The sequence below is a fragment of the Pongo abelii genome, chromosome 10, assembly GCF_028885655.2.
Source record: "Pongo abelii isolate AG06213 chromosome 10, NHGRI_mPonAbe1-v2.0_pri, whole genome shotgun sequence".
In the NCBI taxonomy this organism is placed as follows: domain Eukaryota; kingdom Metazoa; phylum Chordata; class Mammalia; order Primates; family Hominidae; genus Pongo; species Pongo abelii.
In genome coordinates this window covers 79,020,605-79,046,093 of record NC_071995.2, presented here as the reverse complement: position 1 = coordinate 79,046,093, position 25,489 = coordinate 79,020,605, and the positions used below count along the sequence as shown (strand labels likewise).

The following is a 25,489-nucleotide window of genomic DNA, read 5'->3' as shown; positions in this document are numbered from 1 at the left end:
CGAGTAACCAACCAAACAATAAAAAAAAAAAGAAACCATTTACCTTAGAATAGTCCATGTGAGGGATTAGAGACCCCCCAGTAACATACTTCTTCCTCTTTTCAATCTTGCTTCTGGAAAGATGGGCCAGTGACCAGTGGCATTAATGACAGATAAATCATTGAGGTCTAGATAGCCAACAAAAGCATAACCTTGTTGACAATGCACAGGTGTACATTTTCCATGTTAAGTGCAAAGATATTCCTCTCTTATTTCAAATCAGCATGTTTTATTTTTACTTTCTTTTTTTTTTTTTTTAGAGACAGGGTCTCGCTCTTTTGCCCAGGCTGGAGTGCAGTGGTGTCATCATAACTCACTTCAGCCTCAAACTCCTGGGCTCAAGCAGTCCTCCTACCTCAGCCTCCTGAGTAGTTAGAACTACAGGCTTGTACAACCATGCCCTGCTTAATTTTTAAAAATTGTTTGTGGAGACAAAGTCTTGATATGTTGCCCAGGCTGGTCTTGAACTCCTGGGCTCAAGTGACCCACTCGCCTCTACCTCCCAAAGTACTGGGATTACAGGTGTGAGCCACTGTGCTTGACCTGTTCCTCTGTTTTAAGGTCAGGAAAGGAGAGGGGGGATTAGGCTTTCTGGAACACCAAATAGATTAGGTTATTTCTCTTTCACTGATTTCCCTAACGTTTGCTTCACACCTCTTCCTACACAATTTTCAGGTCTTACCAACCTGGGGCTCTCAACAGGCACAGCAGCCACAAAAAGAGAACAGTGCCACACACATCTTTCTAAAGAATACTCAGGGCTAACTGTTCTGAGGAATATAAGCCCATATGGAGACAATGTGGAGAAGTTTACTGGCAGTCAAGCAAAATTAAAGAATTCTACCTTACAGTGCATCTGATCAAAACAATATTCTGTTAATTTTCCTCTGTGACCACCTGCTTAGCTGTCAGTTGTTGTTGACTCCGTATTTTAGAAAGTGAATTGCAACTGGATTCTATAAAAATTTCTTTGAAAATCATTTGATCTCTTCATATATGGGACAGTAATTATTTTGTCTCCAGGATAGAGCCAACTACTGCCGCATGTTGAGAGAATTGAGAATGCTAGACATTAACTGAGTAAATTAGACTTTCCTAAACAAGCTATAAAATATGTCCTCCTCCAAATGTGACAAAGAATTTTGTCAAGTATATTTCAATGAAAATTAAAAATTAAAATAGCCAGATGACAAGGTTGGAGGAAATTTAAGGTCTTAGAAAATTATGAATACACTATAATAGCTCAACAGAACTTCTCAATAATAAATGTTTTAAATGTTTGAAGACAGTCCCATGAGAGGGCAGTAATTTTTAAATTACTATGGTTGAGGAGTTTGTAATTATGAGTGTGATTCAAATCACATTATTGATAGTTCATGAAAAATATCTTGTCAAGCATAAGCAATTATTCAAACAATAGTTAAGAGGAAGAGATTCATGTAGAATATTCATTTGCCTTAATTAATTTTGGCTCATCATTATAGCTGAGGGAGGACTTTTTCAAGATCTCCATGACTTAAGGACTGCAAGTAATAGAATTGCTGAATCATGCTTTATATTCAAATTTTCATCTTAGAAATGATAAACTTGGGTAATAAAGAGTTGACTTAAAATGTTGATTTAATCACAATGGCATAAAAATAAATGAAATTGATTATTGTTCCAATTATGGCTGTATAATACTTTTATTGCCAGGTGCAAAGAAAAAAAATTGAAGTGTCCAGTATTTGAAGATATAACTATACAAACATATTTTCTTCAACTTGAATTTCTATATAATGAAAATTGAACTCTGTTAAGCTACAGCTTTAAAAAATTGTCAAAACAGTTATGCTGTCTTTAGTTAGCTAAATAGGCATAATGATATCTAACAGTGAGAAAAATACTTTAAATATCAACTAATATTCATATATTTTATAAAATATTTCTATTTTGTAGAAGTTAAAAAATGTTTTCCTCATTGAATTCCTAGTGATAAAAAGGCTTACATTCATCTATTACAAGATTCTAGAAATATTTTTACCATCAATACTTATATTTAGTTGTGAAAGTTGCTTTACAATAAATGCTTAATTCAAAACGAGTTTACAAGCAAAATATTTATGAATTAGTCTGTATCTGGCTGTTTTGTTTATTCAATGCAAAATATTCTGATATTTAAAAATATTGGTTTTCTTTTGATAAAGCAATATTTATAATGGTTAGAAAAACATGCTTATTGAAGTATATTTCAGTGTGTTTGGGATTGATATACATAATGACAACTAAAAAAAAAAGGTAAGATGAGTAGGTTACCTCAATGCAATAGCTAATTTGAATATATAAAACTATTTAATTGGATTTAAAAGCAGTTGCAATATAATTAAGCTTGTTGACTTGCTTTCCTAATAGAGAAATACCTTTTACAGATACTATTTCAGACACTGCAATTCAATATACATAATTTTGTTTTAATGTAACAAGTTATTTAGGAAATACACTCAGTATATGTTGTGTGTTAACTCCAAGGGACATTTCCTACTACCCATTCTTTTCCATTACCTCACCTTTGACTTGGTCTTTTAAAACAAAATAACCACAGATATATTCTCTTTTCCACCTCTCATCCCATTCTTTATCCTTGAATGTTGCAGGAAGAGGAAAAAAAGCTGAATTTGATGGGTATATTTCCCGCACTATTTTCAGCCTGAGATGTCTTAATTTTGTCTAATACTGACTCCTTCAAAAATGTAGCAGTTACTACTTTTATGACCTTGGGGCTTAGATCATTTCTATTTGAATGCTTTTTACATTTACAGCAGAATTTTGCATTGACCTTCCTCTGAGGTGTACAAATAATTCCTTAGCATCTTTGCTGTTTAAATAATATGAACATACTATATTGGAAGTTTTCACATACAAAGGTAAATTTGGCCCAAAATGTGTGAATGTTAATGTACCTACCATAGTACAACAAAATATCTTTCCCTATGCAAAGAAATATTAACTTTCAACTTGCAGCTAGCACCTGGAGGAGCACTCTGATGTTCTTGACTCCACTATACATAGTCTGGCCATAGTCTTGGCTCAACAGTTTTCTCCTGTTCATAATTTCTGGTTACAAGAGACTTTGTCTACCCCTTTCTGGTCTCCCAGTAATCCATAGATGAGGGTACCAAACATATAGTAGGTATTTGTGATGGCAGTTATGATTTAGTGTATCTTTGGAACATTTATTCAGTCCTCCATGATGTTATAAGAAGAACAGAAGTGATGAGTCCTCTGTGCTCCCCATTTCTGTTCATCTTACCACTTCTTGTTCTCCATGCTTCCCAGGACATGCCCAACATTTGTATGTCTATCAGTTCTAATCATGTGGCCTTGCACAATTCACCTTTCCTCTTATTGAAAGAGAGAGTATACTTGCATTGTAATAACTGAAAATTCTCAAGGATACCAAGTAATATTATTTAATCCACACTTAGGGGAGTCATTCATTTTGTATTCATCCAAGATGTAAATATTTATTATTAAATTCCCTGGAAAATGGCAGTGTTTTAAGGAAGGACCAGCTTTTTATAATATGCATGGACGCACTAATTGTGATAATGATGGAACAAGATTTCCCCTAACATATTCTTTGTCATGTTGTGCCTTTATCACAGGGAGGACATACCATGTGCATTGAGATCCTAAGAGAAGCCCCACTCTATTAGGAATTAGGGAAGTTTCCAGAGCCTTGCAGCCGGCAAGTTTTTTCTCCTTAAGTTGAATATACCATGTATTTCTTTTAACTTTCCTCATATGTCATGCTTTCCAGTCCTTTAAAACATCTGGCTAGCTTTCTCTCCATGATCTCCAAAATTCATGAGAAATTCTTCTTGGAAGTATCTGACTCTATAATTTTATATTTTGTATGATAGGTTTCCATGCAACACTGTTAGGGTAAGTCATGTTCAGTTACCCAATTGTTGAGCCGGAGTTGAGAGCATTCAAGTGTTGCCTTCTCTTAAACTAAAAAGACTATTTGCAAAAAAAGAAAAAAAAAAAAAAAACCATAGGCATAATGTGGTTGAGTTATGCTCTTAGTAGTTATATAGACATTTAAATCTCTGACAATACCTATACTATTTTTGGACATCTATTTCTTAGAATCCTCAAAGATACATGTTATTCCATGAAATGATTCCCAACAGTTTTTAAATTAAGTATATGTCTATTCTGAGGTCTCCTGAAGTGTGATAAAAAGAAGTCAGAGGGTGCCAATGGACGTGGTTTTCTGCCCACACTTCTGCAGATCTTTGCCAAGCCTCTCCTGTGGTGCTCAGATGGAGTGCAGTGCCTTCTGCCTGAAGATGAATCCACCCCCAGCCAACTAAGCAATCCAACTAGGCAGTTTGAGTTGGTTAGAAGTGTGATAGAACATGTTCATGGGTCCACAGAACTCCCCCCACTACAGAATCTTCTCAAGTCAGATAGAAATGCAATATTTTTGTGTGACCAGAAAACATATGCATCTTAAACTATCAACATGAGTTCCCACAAGGCGTTCACTTGAGCTGCCTAGAATTGTGTTCATTCGTCTCATGAACTACACCACACAACCATATATATATATATAATATATATATATTAGATACTTTGGTTTAAACTGCTACATGCCAATGCCTTTTCTCCACCTAGCCAAAACTTAGGCCACCTTAGCTTCACCTCCTACTTCACTTTGCAACTTCTTGCTGGCAATTGTGTCATGGTTTAGATTACATATTGCCTTCTTATCCATCTTTCTTAAGTGTCAAGTGCAGAGCAGTTGAGATGCAGTGGGTCCAGCTTTTAACACTGGAAAAGTCTCTGCTCTAGGATTTCTGTGAGGGTGATCCTGTTTTGCTACCTGAGAGTAGTCATATCTGATATGGGCTCCGCCTGAAACCAGCCCAGAGGCAAGTACTGGTCTTTAGTGATCTTATCTGCTACATAGTTTATCTTCAGTTAATTAAAGCTTAGCAATGGGCTCTGCTGGGCAACTGGGCAGGTAACATTCCTGGTTTCTGAATTAATTACTTCCTGAAAACTTTGACCTGAATTACATCAAAAGACACGTAACACATGGCTGTGAAGAAAAGAGTTAAGTACTGCAGCTTCTTTCCTGTTTTTTCTTGTTGTTGTTGTTTGTTTGTTTGTTTGATTGATTGATTTTTTGAGACAGAGTTTTGCTCTTGTTGCCCAGGCTGGAGTGCAATGGCGCAATCTCAGCTCACTGCAACCTCCACCTCCCAGGTTCAAACAATTCTCCCCGCTCAGCCTCCCAAGTAGCTGGGACCACAGGCATCCGCATCACACCTAGCTAATTTTATATTTTTAGTAGAGATGGGGTTTCTCCATTTTGGTCAGCCTGGTCTCGAACTCCCCACCTCAGGTGATCTGCCCGCCTTGGCCTCCCAAAGTGCTGGGATTACAGGTGTGAGCCACCGTTCCCGGACAGTTTATTTCCTCTTTTACCAGCAGGACAGATGTCTCTTTATCCTTGGGCATGCAAACAGTGACATGCTGGAAGAAGTTTGCGAATGATTACCTTGGTACCAGGCAGATGGCCTCTCATAATGATTATTACACACTTGTGGGAGGCAACTTAAACATTATCAGAGAAAAGAAGTGCTACCAAGGTGCAGTCAAGTTGATAATCATCCATTATTTCACTATAGGAAGCTGAAATAGCTGCTTCCAGCTTTCACTTTGCTTTGCTGTCAGTGTAGTAACATTTCAGGGATAAGTATTTTTATGTGGACTCTAAACCTTAACTATAATTAAATGAAGATGGAAATACTACTGTGTTAAATTGACAAGATATAATAAATGCAGCAGATTTTTTATACATTTCTGTGTATTAAGGAGATGGGTTGAAGTAGTACTAGTGAGGCACAAATTGAAAGTACTTGATGTTTAGTGATATTGGGCTCTTAACACAATACATTTTTTTAAGAGAGAAAAACATTTTTTAAAGTAAACAATTGAAATTTACTATAAGACATTACATCCTGCTCTAGGAATGGGGTTATTTACGGTTGGTATTTCTGTGAACCCTGTCATCTTCATGATGTCTCATTATTATGGAGCATAATGTTCATACAGAAAGCGTGTCAAAAGAAAACTCATAGAAGACTTGCATAAGAGAAAACTTATCCAAGTAGATTGAAAGCTATCTGTTAGAACATGAAAAAAAAAGGAATACAGCAGATACTCCAGAGCTGCTACCAGCAGTCTCTTTCACCTCTCTCTAACTGGTAGAATGATTTTGTTCAGGTTTATACCCCCACCTCTTAGACCCTGTGTGACTCAGGGAAGGGGTGACTCTATCCTCGGCTAGGTAGGTCAGTCTGACTGGTTTAATCTAAGGCAGGTGTCATGGTCTAATTTCCCTTGTCAGGAGGGAGGATGTGAAGCTGATCCAGCCAATGGGGCATGAGTGGAAGTCCAAGGGTGACTTTCTGACAAAGATATGATGGCTATTAAAAGAGACATGGGACTAGACACAGTGGCTCTCATCTATATTCCCAACAGTTTGGGAGACTGAGGTGGCAGGATTGCTTGAGGCCAGGAGTTCAAGACCAGTCAACATGGCAAGACCCTCTCTCTACAAAAAATGTAAAACTTAGCTGGGCACAGTGGTACATACCTGTAATCCCAGCTACTTGGGGGGCTGAGGCAAGAGGATGCCTTGAGCCAGGATTTGGAAGCTGCAGTGAGCTATGACAGCATCACTGCACTCCAGCCTGTGTGACAAAAATGAGACTCTGTCTCTAAAATAAAAATAAAAAAAAGAGACATGGGAACCAGTAATGCCCTCTTTTCCACTGGGTGTTGTCTTGTCTGCATGTGGTTTTTGGAACTGCGGCAGTCTTTGGAGGATGGTGAGAAGAACAAGCCTCCAAAGACACAGCTGGCATTCTAAGAATTCCAGAGGTGTAAAAACCTGGTGTCCTTCATGAAAAAATGGTCTCTGAACTAATTCCTTAGATTTTCTTTACCTTGAACTTTCATGTTATTAGTTTTTCTCAGTGTTTGAGCCAGTGGTTCCCAAACTGTGCTGCACATGGGAATCACATAGAGTGCTTTTGAAAGTCTCAATGCCCAGCTCTCAGCCCATTGCAATTTGATCAGAATGTTGGGGTGGGAGCCAGACATCACTATGTTTTAAGAATCCACAGGTGATTCTATTATACAGCAACATTTGGAAACCATATGGTTTGAGCAATTTTGAATTATATCTTTCATTTCTGAGTTTTTCATAACTGAAACAACAAAACTTAAACTAAAAAAGAAAATCCAGACTGAAAACATTATTTGTGCCAGTAAGCTCACTGGATAATAAGACAGAAAAAAAAAATTAAGAAGAGTATAATAGAGTCAACAAAATGCTTTCATAGTTTTCAAAACGAACTCCAAGTCAATTACTTAGCCATCAGTTTGAACCATATTCAAATGTAATCAAGTACCTACTACTTTTGATAGAGTAGTCTCACTGCTTATTTCCTTTGATAAAGCTTTGTATCCATTAAATATCCTGTAGTATAATTTATGTAAAATAATTAAAAGTGAGAGACTCCTTTCATCTTTATTAAATTTAGTCTTTGAAGAATATGTCTACATAACAGAAACAAAGATTAGATTCTATTATATCTAATTTCAAGAGAGGAAGATTAGTTATCTTTGTCACTTGTTACAAATCCCCCCACCTGCACACAACACATGCACACCCTTTTTAGAACACCACTGCTGAATCCTTGATTAAGGCCCTTTAATACCTTACCTCTTGTCTGACCCATGAATTATAATTTAGGAAACTATCTAAGAAATGGCCCATAGTGATTTAAACTCCACATGGGAGACATAGGCCACAAACCTGACAGCTTATTGTGAATCCTGGTAACAATTCTTTGACTCACCCAATTTACAGAAGAAACATTCTCTATCCTCTGAAAGGCTGTATGTCCACTTATTTTGAGGAGGGGAACTTATCATCATCTACCTCTCCAGATCACATAGCGATGTCTTAAATCCTTTCCCTTATCTGAGATACAGAAGGAAGCTGCCTGTCCTTTCTCACATAAAACACTATGCACTGGATCCATCATCTTGCAGATAATCTGTGTCACCTTTCAGCCCCAAAGTGGATATTTCGGCACTGTAACTCCTGACCATGTTTGTGATCACACTACATTGTTATCTAACATGACAGCTGCTAAACTACCGGTTTCAAGGAAGACCTCCTTGATTTCTCACAGCTATTGTTAATCTCATCCCTCTTCTTCATTGCTCAGTTGTTAGATGTAGGCCTTGATTTCCTACTTCATCTTTAAGTAAGATTATAAAAACTGGGTAGATATTACATAAGCAGGCATCCTTATTCTTATCCAACAGCAGGATAGGCCACTCAGTTTAAAAAACAAACCTCTTTTTAAAATGACAGATGAATGGGCTTTGCATTTCATAGGTCGTATCAGTGTAGAATTTTTTAAATTTTGTAATAGACAGAGATAACTTGCTTAACAGATGAGAAATGTGACTACACAATCTTATTCCTTAAGTGAAAGACTTTTTAAAATATGCATTTAGATAGGCAGTAAGAACATAAAGAAGACACCATAAACTTTGAAACAGGAATGGAATCAGAAGGTTGTTTTTCTTTAATGCTGAGCTATGCTGACAATTATCTCCAATAAAAATGAATGAGCAATGTGAGAGGAATAATCAGTGTCTGAGAGATTCTTTGCATTTACATGAATTGATAGCATTTACCAGATTGAGGGTGAGTACTAATGAAGCACTTCAACCTAATTAAAACTTTCTGAGCTTTCCTTTCCCCCTTTACAAACTAACTTAGATTTTTATAGGATTTAATTTGAAGGTGATGGAAATACAAAGGCAGATTTTTGCCATCCCCAAAGACAGGTTAATAATGTATTCAAATTCACATCTTCTTTCACTTTGATAAAACTGACCTACTTTCCCTTTTAGAGAGAAAATGTCTTATGAAATATTATTCACATTAAAAAATGTTGCGTTTTGATGCCTTTCTTTTTCCATACTATAATTGAACCTGGCATATCACTTCCAAAAGTTAAATGAAGTTTAGTTCATTTTCAGGTCTGGGCTTTTTAATGAGTTAGCATCTCTGCTACTTGAGACAAGCCTCATTCAGTGCTTTGCATGCCAGGGAATTTTTCTGACAGTAGTGATAATGGTGCAGATGTTTCTCTTTACAGGGATTTTCCAACAATGTTCCTAATGAAAACACATGTCTACTTCCTGGCAAATAAAAAAAATCATTTTTCAAAACAAAAAATTCAAATGCTTTCATCCTAAAATGGCAAATGTAAACAGCCATTATTTTCTCCACATCATTTTTGCTGGTTTTTTTTTTCAGCAATAAAGTGATTCATTTCTTTTTTCTTTTCTCATCTTGATATGGAAACAACTTTAACAAAATCTTATGCAGATCCCAAGTGAAGTGGAGATGGTTAGAGCAGTGGGGTCGAGTCTTGCGAATTGAGTCTTGGAGTTGATTTGCCATGTCATCTTAAGCCTTATGTCTGGGTCAGCTGATTTCATTTCAACACAGAAATAATCACAGTTGCTGCAAGTATTATGCCCTTAAACTTATGAGTGTAACTTTGTCTTTTGATACTTCTATAGATACAAACAATGAAAAGATATCTGTATAAATCATGTTTTAACAAATCTTTTTATTTTAAAAATTACATGAAATTTCACTCAATTCAGCGAGGTTTCTGCAAAAACAAAATTCCAGATACATTTTGAGGGTTGAGTAAATATTTGGTGCTTCCTTTTCTTCAAAGGAACATTTTAATGTTGTTAAAAAAAAAACAAATAAATAAGCCTTTCATCATTCGTTAGCTGTTAAAAAAGAGTTTCCAGCTTATATGCAAAAGATATGTCCTTAACCCTATTGTTAAGCATCATAACCCATACCACCAGATGGGGTATAGGATAGGGTGAGGACCAGAGATGTCTGTTATATCTATAACTTGTCATTAAAAAATGCTTTAAAGTTATTTTTCTATGTTAAGAGGACTATGTCAAAATGCCACATCATATAGACTACATCAAGATTTGTTTTCACATGTTGCTACCAATGAGGTCATTATGAGTCTTCTTTCTCTCCTCCTTGGGTGACAGTGCCATTATGGTCATTAGGACATATAATTAAACACTCATCAGAATAGAAGGTCAAAGGGCCTGGGAAATCTGGATAATTCAAGCCAAATAAAATCTATGGTTAATTGCAGCTTGGCTAAGTTTATGTGCACCTTTGGATAGGTGATTATGTGCTCTCTTTCTCTCTTCTTTAAGCCGACACATTGACTGCCTTTTTGTAGATCAAACCTTAGAACTTGATTTCGACTCTACCTCTATAAACAAAGTATGTTTAATTATGCATATTTACTGCCTCTATATCAATTACCTAGTTTAATCTACAAGAAAGCAGAGAAGTAAATCATTATTTGTGAGAGTCTATTCAGTCGTTGAAATAATGAACTTGAAATAGAACTCTAATAGAAATCAGCCTTAAGTCAGCATCCTCAAAATCTTCTTCCTTTCCTTCCTCTTTCTTTCTATCAAAGCTGCACATGCGTGAGAGCTAGGGCCCATCTTAGGCTACAAATCAAAACCTAGTGATTGTTTTATAGTCTCGACATCCATCTTGTGAAATTAATTATACAGAGCCAAGCGTGGTGCATTTACCATAACTTGAATGTAACAGAACACATGAGAAAAGATGTAATGGAAAACTCCTCTCTGTGAAGAGTATAGTCTGGCATTTTGGTAACAGTGAGTCAGGATGGTGTTAGTAAAGGTAAGCCCAATCTGGAATCTTTAATTCTGTACCTTCTTTTTCTGCAGAAAAATTTGAGTCATCTAATGTATGCACTCAACTTCCCAGCTGAGGATGAACAAGGCAATGCTCTGCCTTCCTGTTACAACAACTTGTAATGAAGTGGGCTTTTTGCCATCTATTTAGTGCCTTATTCATCACATTGTTGTGCCTTTTCTTGGTGATTTTGCTGTTTCAAATGGCCCCTCATCATAGTGCTGAAGTGCTATCTACTGTTTGTCAGTACACGAAGTTGATGATATGCCTTAGAGAGAAAATACGTGTTAGATAAGCTTCGTTCAGACATGCATTATAGCGCTGTTGGCCTTGAGTTCAATGTTAGCGAATCAACAATATGTATTAAATAAGATGTCTTTAAACAAAAAACATTCATAAAACAGTTATGAATTGATTGTTGGTGAAAATGTAACTGAGATTCAGAGAAACCTAACCATGTATTTTCTCTAGAAACAATGGTTCAGAATTTGCTAATTTAGTCTTTGCAGGAACTTTATACAACATTACTGCAAATAAAAAGAATCACTGGTAGTCCTTATTTTCAATATAATCAATTCAAGAAAAGAGGTCAGACCTAGGTATACAATTGTATCACATAAAAGGTTAAGATCCATAATTTTAAAGGATTCCTGGAAATTGTGAAATATGATGAAACTCTTTTTGCAGGCTTCACAGATTACCAAATTGTGCCTCACTCTCCGTCGGGTTAGTATAAGCTGAAGGATTTGGTGATAGTTGAGACAGTTATAACCTCAACTATCTAGTAAGTTCTCTGGAAAATAACCAAGTCATCTATTTCTCTATTTTGAGGTTTATTTTGAAGGTCACACAACTATTATCTTAAAAGTCTTTAAATGATTCTAATACCATCACATTGATGGTGGCTCCTTTAAAATAATGTAAAAGAATATTTAATTAGTGGGGAAAGTATTCACAATATTTTAAGTGAAAAATCAGGTTACATACAATCTGGTGCAAGACTGCCTTCAGAGACAACTCTCAAAGACCGGCTTCACAGAGCTGCCTGCTCCAGGAACTTGTCATCTTTAAGTCATGTCTGTTTTCTGACCAAGATAATTGCTTAGATTGGTTTTATATCCTCTGGGCTGCCAAGGGCAGCTAGTTGCCCAGCAAATGTGAGATTATCTGCAGGTTATGAGCAGATCTCCTCTGGGCACCTCGCTCTGTAACCAAGGATCAGTGGCTCCCTGGGACATCAATGTTGACTAATTAAGACAAGGAGACAGTCAGGACAGTAAAGGCAGTGGCATCTCAGGGTGTATCTGCTTCACACTGCAGAGTATCTGCACAACTAAACCTTCCTGAAGAAAATTCACTTTAGTCCAGACCTTCATTCACAGCCCAGTGGTGGTTGTAGCAGCCCTGGACTCCAGGCAGAAGCCAACTGCCCCATCTGTCGGGATTACATGAATGACCCCGTCACCATCAAATGTGGACACAACTTCTGTCACTCCTCCATCCAGCAGCGCTGGGTGGATTTATAGGACAGTTCCCTTGCCTGTCCGGTGTCACCAGTGCAAAGAGGGGCACTGCAGGAGCAACACCCTGCAGGGAAGGACGACTGAAACTCCCAAGATACTCCACATCACCGGGAACAAAATGAAGAGGCAGGCAGCAACGTGTTGTGCAAGGAGCACTATCGGATCCTGACCCTTTTCTGTGAGGAAGACCTAGAGGTGCGACGTCTCCTGTGTACTCAGCCCTCTGACCACCAGGGTCAGTCACCACTTGAGGCCCAGAGAGAAGGCTCCCTCTCATCACCAGAAGAGGCTCAGCAGTTACATTAAGTATCTGGAAAGGAAAGTTGTAGACAGTCCAAAATTAGTAGCCACTCAAGATAGAAAACCTTTACAACTGAGAAATAGGGTGAAAAACCAGATACAGACATCCTTCTCTAAATGTGAGCACCTGAACCTATTTGTGGATCATGAGCAAGAGGCAGTTCTCTCAAGGTTAGTTGATGAAGAGAAGAACATTCAAAAGAAACTTAATGCGAACATAGCGTTTTCAGACGACATTTCCACAATCAAAGATGTACTAAAGGAGGTGGCAGAAAAGAGTGCCATGTCAGAAATGAAAGTGCTGCTGGGCATCAAGAGTATCTGCAACAGGCATGAACGCCTGAAAACTTCAGCTCTCTATTCACTCCTGTGCAGTTTATCCAGTTGCTCTGGGTTCCAGAATGATGTAGTTTATCCAGTTGTTCTGGATCCTGAAGACTTTGATTCCTGCCGGCATTACTGAGAGGCTGAAGTGGTCCATTCACCACCCTGAATTAACTGTTGAGGGCTGTAAAGACTCCCTCTTCAGGAAAGGAAAGTGATCTCTATCAGAACAGACAGATGCTGGACAACGGAGCTACAGAATGGTAACTCTGTTGCTTGAGGCACTATTTTAGTCATCCTTCTGCTAAAGGAAAAGGCCAGAGTAGTTGGCATCTATCCGGACTATGAGTTTGGCAATATTTTGTGTTGCAATTTGAATGACTTGTCTCACATCCATTCTTTCATTGATGTTAATTTTTCTGAAATACTAAGCAGCTTTATTTCAGTATTGAACATGATTCTAAACCTCTTGCAATCTGTGCAGTAACAGATTATGAAGGATGAACTTGGCATTGCTTTATTTTCTGCCTGTAATTTGTGGACAGTAGGTAGAATATTGTACAACTATCCATGAACCTAGCACTAAAATTTTTAAAAATCTTCTTATGACTTAAACACACATATAAAATTATATAGTATAGGCTCTTTTTTGTCTGGTTTCTTTAACTCAAAAGTATTTTGAGATTATCTATGTTGTTGCATGAGTCAATAGATAATTTGTTTTTATTGCTGAATAGTAGTCCATTATATAGATATACCACAGTTTGCTTATTCATTCACCCACTGATGGGCGTTTGGGCCACATATTGTCTCTCCACGGGGGATGTGGATTGCTTCTTCGCTCATCTCTTGCCCTTATTATTGGCACACGCTGGGCTGCCAAAACTCTACCAAAGGGGCAATACACCAATATCTATCAACACTGGAAATGCGTATACTTTTGACTCAGTAATCTACTTCAATGAATTTATCATAAAGAGATGTTCTCACACTTACAAAACACAGATATTCAAGGTTTTTTCTTGCTGTACAGATTGTAAGAAAAAAAAGCATCTCATTAGAGGATTGATTAAATGAATTATGATGCATCCAAATTGGAGTAACATGAGGCTTTAAGTAGAATAAGCATTAATATGTACTCACATGTCCTAATTTCCAAATCGTGTAAAAAATAAAGGAAACAAAATATTAGATTATGAAAAGTATGTAATGATTGGCTTGATTTAAAAAACTAACAAACAGATTAAAAGTAAGTATGATAGATTGTTAATAGTGGTTGTCCTTTGGCATGGAATTATAAATCATTTTAATTTCTTGCTTATATATATCTATATTGTACATATTTTCTATAGTGTATAGGAATTACTTTTACTTTAAAATCATTTCTTAAAAAATTAGGGTTTTATTGTATTTGTTTTCCCCTAAATATAATCCATTTAAAAAGGAGTACATGTGAGTTATTTGATTTTTTTAAAAAGATGCCTTGGCTCAATAGGTTCAATATGATTAAGGCTGGGCTTATAAATGACATAAATAGATGTCAGAGCCCCTCAAAATTCTCTTATTTTCTCATTCTCAATTTCTCCTAGAGGGCAAAGTATACACAAAGGCTTCTTCTGACAAAGAAATAACTCACAAATTATATTTTATAGCCTACATTTTCCCTCTGAGCTTTAGACCTGCATATTCAGCTGTCTATTGAACATCTCCTCCTAGAGATCACAAAATGACTCAAACAACATTGTCTGAAATCAAACTTATTAACCCACATCTTTTACCATGCCATCAAACTGGACCTCTTCCTATCTTTTATAACCTGAGCCTACCATCATCAAATTACATTGTTTGCTCCCTAATTATACTCACTGTTGTTAACATCTCTCACCTCCCAAACTATAGTCTTGTTTTTAACCTTAATTCATTTATGATGCAGTATTAACTGTGTGTCAAATATTATATGGAACACACTTAAGCTAGAAATTTATTCATTGTTTATCTGAAATTCTAATTTAATTGGGCATCCAATATTTTTATTGCTACATCTAGCAACCTTATTATTGGCTATAATAATTTTAATTCAATCAACTGAATAATCAGGTTGGCTCTTATTCACTGAGTTAAATTTCTTCCTCAGAGTTCATTTGATTAGCTGATATGACTCCTATGACAATTACAATGTGTCCCTAATTGTTCCTGGATAATATATTCACCTGATAAAGACCTGTTTTAAAAAGTGAACCTTATTTTACAACCCTTGCAAACTTTTAAGTACACTAGTAAATTTCAAGTCTGCTGAGCCAATATCTAAGCACTTCGCAATCCTTCATAAAATTTCACATCAACATAACCCAAACAGTAAAAATTAAGGTACATTTGAAGCCCCAAACCTTGTTTGAATTTTACCCAAAATAAGCAAATAAAGATAATTCAGTCACTTTGAATGGTGCTATGCTAATTGAAAATGACATCTTCCCAAAGTTTTGCTCAGGCATTTCCTGTCACAGACGATTCTGACTGTGTAAAAAGGACAAGACAGGGAACAGCTGCCTTAAGGGAATTCTTTTTTGAACAACTTAAAAAAAAAAAAAAAAGAAATTTCTTCTTGGTGGCTTGGCCACCTGCCTTGTAGAGTAGAAACACCCTGTTATTTGTGATCTCATTTTTTCCTTGAAGTTATTAAATGATTTGTACAAGTTATTTAATGTGAACTACTTTATTAAGGTTATATATGTTAAGAGCCACTAGGAAATATAAACCAATTATAAAAATAAGTAGGGAAATTAAGGTTAATAGCATAGCTTTAAAATTAGTCATTCTTCAGTTTTATAGTTTCACAACTAATTATTCTGCTTTTATATAATAGAATAATTGGTTCTGAAACTATAAATTTGAGCAAAGTATATTCTATTTACTTTGGAAAATTAAGTGTGTGGCATGGTCATTTTAATTCACCTAAAACAAGTGATATAAATAGCTTCTGGACATTTGAAAATTGGTAGAGACTTTTGAGGACTGTGCTATATTATGTACCTAAAGTCCTGATGCCTCCCTACTGAGCTCCCACAAAGCCAGACTCAAATAAAAGGATGGGCCATTTACTGTCAGGCACAAGGAGACATTCAATCCTCTCTGTTAAGTGTTTCTAGAATACCATCCTAGAGGGTCTCGCCATCCTTTACTCATCATTTAAGAGGTAGAGTTTTGGAGACGTTTACTCATGTGTCCTTCTCGTTAAACTTAATCTATAAACATCATTTCAGAAAAAGGCCCAGTTTCTTTGTAACTTGGCTAGGCAGATGGTTAGATATTTAAGGCCATCACTGTGTCCAAAATCCTTCTCATCTTCATCTAATCTGAGCACTGGAGATGACTTGCAACTTGAGACTACATTTTTCTTCAATCTGGTAATACCATTTTCACAGAAATTGGCTTTAAGACATGAGATTGGTCATAAATTATGAATAATTTCAATTTGACTTTTCTATATCTGCAGTCTAGTTAATGTCCTTTAAAGTAAATCATAAATGGCATGTATCACATTGAAGCAAAATGTCTGAGTCATGTAGTTGAGCTCAGAAATATGCTTGTGGGCTGTAAGAAGTAGACATGAGGTTTCAGTGCTATTAAGATGGTATTCTATCCAGGTGCCCAGCAGTGCTCAAATCCTCTTCCACATTCTGCCCTTCCTTCTCAGGGATTACTACCAAAGGAAGCCAGATACAAGGGCCATAACCAAATGGGAAACAAAGTACCACTTTGTTATCAGCATGGAAAGCACTTAGATCTTCTCTAGTGAAGCTTTTTCTGATAAAATATAGATTGGAGAATGAAGACTGGGCCCAGATGCCTAAGTAAACCATCTCTTTTACTCCACTCTGAATCTAAGATATCTGGCTTGGCCTAGAAGGTGGAATATAAAATGAGAAGACTAGCTATATCGGCTCCAAGCAGGAACCCCCACCTAAGTTCTTGTGACGTGGATGCAGAAAGAGAAGAAGGTGTAGCTCACAGAGCCAACCTTTGAGAGACACTATCAATACCACTAGTAAAGCCATGACCTTGTACAGTTCCTGCATGCTGATCAATCACATGGGAAGATCTTCCTTCCATAAGGATATTGGGGCAACCAATAAACAGGTGTGCAGAGGCTAAAATGTGTGCCAGTGGGCAGGAAGTTTTTAATCCCAAAGTATCACATTTGCATCACATTTGTTTTCTATTGTCAAATTCAGTGGAGTTTTTTTTTGTTTTGTTTTTAGTTATAAGTATTGCCATCCTATTAATAACTTGGCTGTCAGATACATCTTGTCAGGATACGACTGAAGTAGTAGGCTCTAGAGGTAGGCTGATTTTGTTTCTTGAAGACAATAGTGATATATTAATGAGTGTTAACTGAAGTTTCTTCTTCAGTGCTGAAAGGAAGCACTTTGTAGCCAAAGGCACTTTACACTGCATCAGCATGGTTTAAAATACCAATGAAAGTAATGGAGCTAACAGCCTACACGAAGGTCTTGTATGTCCTTTGTGACTAAAAACTGGAGAGTTCATTTGTTTTCGTCCTTGTTTGAGGACATAAATAGTATTTCACGTGGTACAGTTACCACTGAACCTAGGAGGAATGCTTCCTCTCCAAGACCTTGACCTATTCCTAGAGTTTGTCAACTGGTAAAACCAATTTGCCACATTTATTTTACCAGTAATACTATCAAATATCTGCTTTAATGGTGGAGCCCTCTTTTATAACTCATTTCGACCTAATAAAGATGTTGTCCTTTGCTTCTTTATACCTGTCAGTATTTTTTCTTGTCCGACGGGTGACATGTTTTCATCAAAGTTGATGGCTGCAGAGAAATGTAGAAAGATAGTACCCTGGAAATTCTATCCTTCTTGGATTTTCACTGGATCGATTTGAGCCTTGACGATCTTACTGTAGTAGACATGACTTGTAAACAGTCTGTACCATTGCCATTTAATTTTTCTTTTTTCTTTTTTTGCAAAAAATGGCTGGCCGCAGGCAGTGAATTCCATACCCTAAATTTTTTAGTTTATAGGAGTTCTAACACTACAGTTTTGAACAATATTTTCCACAGTTACAAAAGCATATAGAAAAGATATATGAAAGCTATATGGATAGCTATAGCTTTAAATATATAAAAATTTATATGTGGCTGCCAGGTTTTCAAAATGAAAGGAGAAAAGACAATAAATAGATATTTTTAAAACATCTCTTCCTTAGTAGATGAATCAGTTATTTTCACAAAACTTCCTAAAATAAGAAGACCAAATTGTTGGTGACTTAAGCTCTATTTCTATTTTATTCTAGTCACATCAAGTACAGTATGTACATTTACATCAGGGCACTTAATTTTGCAGGCATGGACTCCATTCCACTGAATGCGATTAAACTTACAGCCTCAAATGATCCCCAAATTCATTTTAGATACCTCCCTTGGCCTAAAATCTGCTTTCAAGAAGCCTGCAGTATTATTATATTATGATAAATACATTATGGCTTAATATTATGAATGTTGTCCAACTACCCAGGTGGCCTATAATTGTAAAAGAGTGTGGGGAGCTAAATTTTTATTTTTAATATAATGAAGATTTTAAAATATTTTAAAGTCAGATACCACATCAAATAATTTTTCTTTATTCATCTCTTATCTGAGTTTCCCAATCAGAAAAATCAAGAAATCCATTAAAAATGTATAGATAGCTATAGATATTAATCTTAATTTTTATGTTTTTTCTTATTAAAAAACCATTCTGACTTGCTTTTTAAGAAAAGCCATACACTTAACAAGGCTTAATGCACCTTAATGTGCTAAGATTTAGACCTCATCATTTTCCCATGTGTCCTTTCATTTGCTCTGATAATACCTATTATATGTCTTTTCACTTTTTTCCCTCTTGAGATAACTTGGTCTAATGTCATTTTGTTGTTGAAGCATTTACTTTTTTTTTTCCAGTCATTGATAGAGAGGGGTTTATATGATGCTAATTGTAATTCTATTGACATTTTAACAGCCAACCCATCTATAACGAGGCACTACAAAATCTCTGGAGCATCCTATGTTTTAAAGAGATGTTCTTATCCATTAAATATATCTACTGTTTTCCATGCTGATAAACTTTGTGGAATGAGGATGAATGTCATGTTATTATTATATGAAATACATTCTTAGGTATATATGTCTTTACGTTTCAAACCCCTACTTTTAGCTTCTGAAATCATGATTAAGTTTCTGAATATTTTCATCTCTTTAAAATATTTTCTGCTTTCCTATGTCTTAAAAAATATTTTTTGCTTTTTAAAAAGTCAGTCTTTCGAAGTATAATTTACAGACAGTAATAGTTCTACTTTTTAGTGTGTTGTTCTAAGAGCTGTAATAATCACATGCAATCATGTAATCATTACATGATTATGAATATATAGAAAGAACAATTCCAACATTCCCAAAAATTTCATCATACTTGGTAATCTGTTGGTCCCCACCCTTAGCCTCTGGCAGCCTTTGATCTGCTTTCTATCCGTATTGTTTTGTCTTTTTCAAAGTGTCACATAAAATCATTATAATGTCTGGCTTTTTTTTTTTTTTTTTTTTTTTTTTTTTTTTGCTTAGCAACATGCATTTCAGATTCATCTACACTGTTGTATATATGAGTAGTTGTTCCTTTTTAAATAAATTTTGTAGAGATGGGGTCTCACTATGCTGCCAAGTCTTGTCTAGAATACCTGGGCTCAAGTGATCCTCCTGCCTCAGGCTCCCAAGGTGCTGAGATTACAGATGTGAGCCACTGTGCCCAGCCAGTTGTTCCTTTTTAATGCCAAGTAGTCCATTGTATGGCTATACCACCAGTTAATTATTCATTCACACCTGAAGGCTATTTGGGTTGTTTCATTTGTGCCAATTGTGAATAAAGTTGCTATAAGTATTTCCATATTGTTTTTGTATGAATATAACTTTTTCTTTATCTTGGATAAATAGCTAGAAGCAGATGAGTGGATCTTACAGTAAATGTGGGTTAAATCTTGCAGGAAACTGTTACTCTGTTTTCTCAAGTGGCTGTACCATTTTGTATTTCCACTAGCAATGTTCAAGAGTTCTAGTTCTTCAGCAGGGCGCAGTGGCTCATGCCTGTAATCCCAGAACTTTGGGAAGCCGAAGCCGTCGGATCACTTGAGATCAGGAGTTCGAGACCATCCTGAACAATATAGTGAAACCCCATCTCCATTAAAAATACAAAAAAATTAGTTGGGCGTGGTGGTGGATGGCTGTAAGCTACTCAGGAGGCTGAGGCAGCAGAATCGCTTGAATCTGAGAGGCAGAGATTACAGTGAGACGAGATAGTGCCACTGTACTCCAGCCTGGGTGACAGAGTGACACTCCGTCTCAAAAACAGAAAAAAAAAATTCTAGTTCTCCAACATTCTCACCTACACTAGATATTGTCAGTATGTTTTTTTTTTAACCTACACATTCTAATAAGTGTGTAGGTGTATCTAAGTATGGTTTCAATTTGAATTTTCCCAGGTGACTAATGATGTTGAGTATCTTTTCATATTTGCTACCCATATATCTTCCATGGTAATGTACCTGTTCAAATACTTGACCCATTTTTAATTGTATTGTTTACTTTTTGGCTTTTGACAGTTCTTTATAGATTCTGGGTATGAAGCCTTTATCAGATATATGTTTTGCAAACATTTTCTGCCAGTTGGCTTGTCATTTCATTTTTTTAACAGTGTTTTTCAAAGAGTTTCTTTTTTTTTTAACTATGATTTTAGGCTTTTTGGTTTGTAGGCCCTCATATTAATAAATTTGCACTAATTTCTGATGGACAAAATTATAAGTTTCAGAATTGGAAGGAACAGAAGAAAAGAGACCCTAAAGATAGCATAGTTCTATATAACATTTACTTGAGGAATATAGCAATTAGGAACTTTCTTGGCTGAAAGTAGCAGAAAGTCCAACTGTAGTGGCTTAAACAAGAATGCTTTTCTTCGTTATAACAAATTCAGAGATAGGCAGGTGTTTTGCATGCATTTAGAAGTTCCATGTAATCAGAACTGACATCTGTACACTTCCTTGGTCCTTCTCTCTGAAGCTGAAGGTTGCCACTACAGCTGATAATATCCACACACAAGACAAGTAGTAGAAGACAGGGAAAAGACAGCACTTGCACCACGAGAGCAACGCTTTCCCAGCAGCTTCTCACCTGCTTCCGATTGAATTGCCATCGGACAGAACTGGGTCATATGGTCAGACAATACTGGAAGAAGGGGATTGAAACTGAGGATTGTGTGAGATGAGTCTGTCTAGTGTCTGCCTCAGCAGAAAGTTTTAAATAACATCAAAATACAAAAGGCAATAAACCTCTACTATGAAAGTAGAAGAGAGAACAATCAAAATCTAGCTTTAAATTCAAAGTTTTTTCAAACTTGCTGCTGGCTAAGCAACTAAATTCTAAAGGCACTTTTCCAGTTGCATCTTGTGTATATATATAATAGTAATAATAGAAATAATAGCAGCTATTAGAATAAAAGCATAATAAGAATAATGGGTTATGGTTTATGAAGTCACATACTTTATCTTCTTTGATTGCCTCTTTGAATACAAGCTTTTACGTAATAGACAACTAAGGTACACAGATAGTACATTACTTAAAGTCATGTAGAAAAGAGATCCAGAATGAGAAACTCACAAAAAAGGCTTGTCATCTCTTACCTACGTTTCTGTACCAATTAGGGTTTTCAAGATCAAGACGAACTATGCAATGTAAAGTTTATATTGTGATAATGTTTGCATGACCTGTGTATGTAAACTTGGTAAATAAATTAAAGTGAAGCTTGTACTTCATTTATACTTGTTATTCTCTCAGGGATAAAATTTCCATCCAGAAAAAGTATTCTATTTTCATTTAAATATAAAGAAAAATAAAATGGAAATTTTTCACTTAAAAAACTGGAAACAGCCCTTCTATAGTGAAAATTAATATTGTTTCAAACATTAATTAAAAACAACCATTATTTTTTACTTTCATAATTTAGTCCGGGTGCCTAACACATTGACTAGAATTGCTCCTAAATAAATGTTAGCTGAACAAATGAATAAATGAACTTTCTGAACCAATTCACTATAATTTTATTGCTTTTTTAAGTTAATCTTTTTCAATTTTCAGTAGCTTGGAATAAGTTCTAAGCATGCAAAATGCTATTGAATCTGTGCAATTTATTCAAGGTTAGGAAATCAATAATGCTGAGATATAAGGTAAAACCCCTATGAGTTTCTATCAATTATTTCGCTTACAGTAGGAACTAAACCCATTTTACCAATAAAATGTGCTTACAAATGCTGTAGCTGAAGTTTGTCATACATTCTGGGACCCAAAGGATTCAGGAGTCTATGAGCCCCACCTATAAGCCCCTCATTAAAGCACATACAACTATTTTCTGTTTTCCCTTTAAGAACTCTCTCAGGGTATCTGGTAAAATACTTTGGCTTTCCATGAAAACTTGCTTCAGATTTTTACAAATACTTTAAAAATTGTCTTTGAAAAGTAAGATAGGCATGGATATATTTTGTGCCTTAGGAAATGAGAGGCTAAGGAAGTTCATAAGGTGACACAGCTAATGGAAATAGAATTAATATCTCCAGGATTTGACCTGACTCTACAACCAGATCATGTCCTCTTCAGCTCACTTTTGAAAACCAGCTAATCAGAATCTATTGTGTTTTGTAGACAAAAAAAAAAAAAATACTAGCAATTATATTGGATTCATTCCACTAAATCTTCATATATTATAATCATAAGGAAGATTAAAATGATATTTCACTCTGGACTAATGAATTCATTGGTTTCAGAATTGTCACATTGTATATTTGCAGCCCTCACTTGTTTAATGGTAGCCACTATATAAAACCTAGATTCCTTTATTCAAAATATAAAGAAATGCTCGTAACACCTGCAAGTTTTTTTTCACACTGATGCTGCCAAAATAGTAATGATCTGATGCTGTTTTAATATAAGAAAGTCTGACATGGTTGAAAGAGGAAAGCTTTTGAAGGGAGATAGAGATGAGTTGCTGTACCAAATCTGCAACGAATTAGCTGTGTGGTCATCAGTATTTTCCTACCTCTGTGTCTCAGTGTCTTTGTGTGTAGAGCGCCCAAATAAGAAGTTAGGAGAATCAACTGAGCTCACAGATATAAAATGCTTAGCATTACATTTGGCCCATGGTGATTTCTCATTAAATATATATCAAAATTATAGTAATTTACTCCAACAAATATTTATTGAATGTTTTACAAGAGCCTTTACTCAGTGCTATCCCAGTCTGTTTTTACAGCTTACCAATCATTGCATATAAGAAGAAAAGGTATAGCTTAATTCCTTAGATCAGGATTTCTCAATCTCAGCCCTATTCATATTTTGGCAGATAATTCTTTGTTCTATGAGGCTTGACTGTGCATTGTAGGAATTTAGCAGCATCCCTGGCCACCACATGCTAGATGCAGTAGCATCCCATATATGACAACCAAAAATGCCTCCAGACATTGCTAAATGTCTCCTGAAGGGCAACATTGTCCCCAGTTGAGAACTATTGCCAGTTGAGAACTACAGCCCTTGATCAATTCTATGTAAAGCGTGTTCACAAACTGCTCATCTTAGGAGATTTTCCCCAAAAGATCCATGGTCAAACAAGATGAGAAACATCAAATGCCAGCAACAGTCTAACAATGATAGCTAACTTTTGGAAACATACTAAACATGGCAAACTGTTCTTATCTTACTTAATCTTATAACAGACCTAGAAGTTACTTACTATTTTAAGGCACATTTTTAAAATGAGGAAATTGAGGATCAGAGAAATCAAGCGACTGACAAACATCATACAATTAAATAGTACAGCTATGGTTTGCTTCCAAGCCATCTTCAGAGTCTGTGAAATTATCTACTACACAGTATTGATCCTCGAATATCCCACTTTCTAATTCAAAATCAATTTGGAATCTTAAGGCTAATTATTCTTAATTTGTGATATTTATTAGGTACAGGTATTTATCTCCAGCACTTACAAAATTACCTTTTGTTTTATTCAATTGATGACAATATTCCAATTATTTGCTAAATGATTGTCTTCATAAACATCCTTGAATGCAGGCAAAGTCACTTTCCCTGGCAATGTTAACCAAAATAACTTCAAACAAATTCAGATGACCAGGAACTGTGGAAAGACTCACTCTGCTTGAGGGAGGCAGAAAACATTTAATAAAGGAGACAATATTTGAATTTGACCTTTTATCATCATATTAAATTTGGATGAATAAGAGTCTGCCAAGTGGAAGGGCATTCCTAGCAGAGTAAACAGCATGTGCAGAGACCTAGGTAACTTGGAGAGTTCAATATGTTTGAGGAATGGTGGGGGTGGAGAAAAGAAAACAGGAAAACAGAACTAGAGAGAAAGCTGAGTTCGGCATTATTATCTGTGGCTTGACTCCTGTAGGTATTTGCCCTTATCACCTTTGCAGTAAGGGCAGCAGACAGCCAAGAGCACAGCAGGGACATGGTCAGGTAGGTACCTGATGATCACCAAAGTGTATATTGTTTGATGGCAGGGAGACCCAATTAAGTCACTAATGCAATGTTTTCAGCAAGAGATAATGAACTAGGGTGGAATGAAGGGTCAGATTTGAGAGAGTTTATTACAAGAGAAGCAGGGCAGGGAAAATCCTCCTCTGAAATGGGCTATTAGAGCAAATAGTAGAATTTATTTTTGGAAAGGCTGTCTCTATGAAACAAAATAATGCATTTCCAAGGAAATAATCTGGAAGTACGTTTAGCAGCTGTTCAGGTAACCTGGAGAATTTGCAGTAACATATCTCAGATTCCATAAATGATCTTCTGGAAACTTGTTCCTGTCCCCATTCAGATTTCCCATAGAAATTGAACACCTCATAATTGTTAAGTGGAGATTCAGAGCTAAAAGTTAGATTCTGAATTGCACTGTTCCCTTTTTAGTACAGACTACTTTGTCAATTTCCTTCTAACCATGTCACCTGGGAAAGATGAGTCGGCGTTAGTGGAGATTCAACCAAATGTATTTGAGAAATTATGAGCCAGTCAAAAATGTAGGGAAGAGATTAGTCCCAAACACTCAACAAATAGTTGTTGAATGGGTGAATTAATCAAATGTTGGATTCACTTATTTAATTTTTGACTTAAGCATGTAAAATAAGATTAATATAAAGGAAGAAAAAAACCTTTCAACCTTCGATTGCAGTTTTTGCCTTTCCTTTTTTACTGAAATAGCTAATGGATCACTCCCCAAAAATACTCTAGCCTAGTACCAAATGGACTTTTATTGCTATGCATTATGCAATAAATTTTTACGTATACTATTTAAATCCAAAATGAACATATAGTCCAAC

General features: G+C 35.9%; 1 protein-coding gene across 1 annotated transcript in view; it reads left to right on the top strand.

Annotated features, from left to right (window-relative positions):
• Positions 1-25,489, top strand: part of LIN7A (lin-7 homolog A, crumbs cell polarity complex component) — a 143,028-nt gene that overhangs the window by 66,189 nt on the left and 51,350 nt on the right. The gene's annotated exons all lie outside the window — the stretch shown is intronic.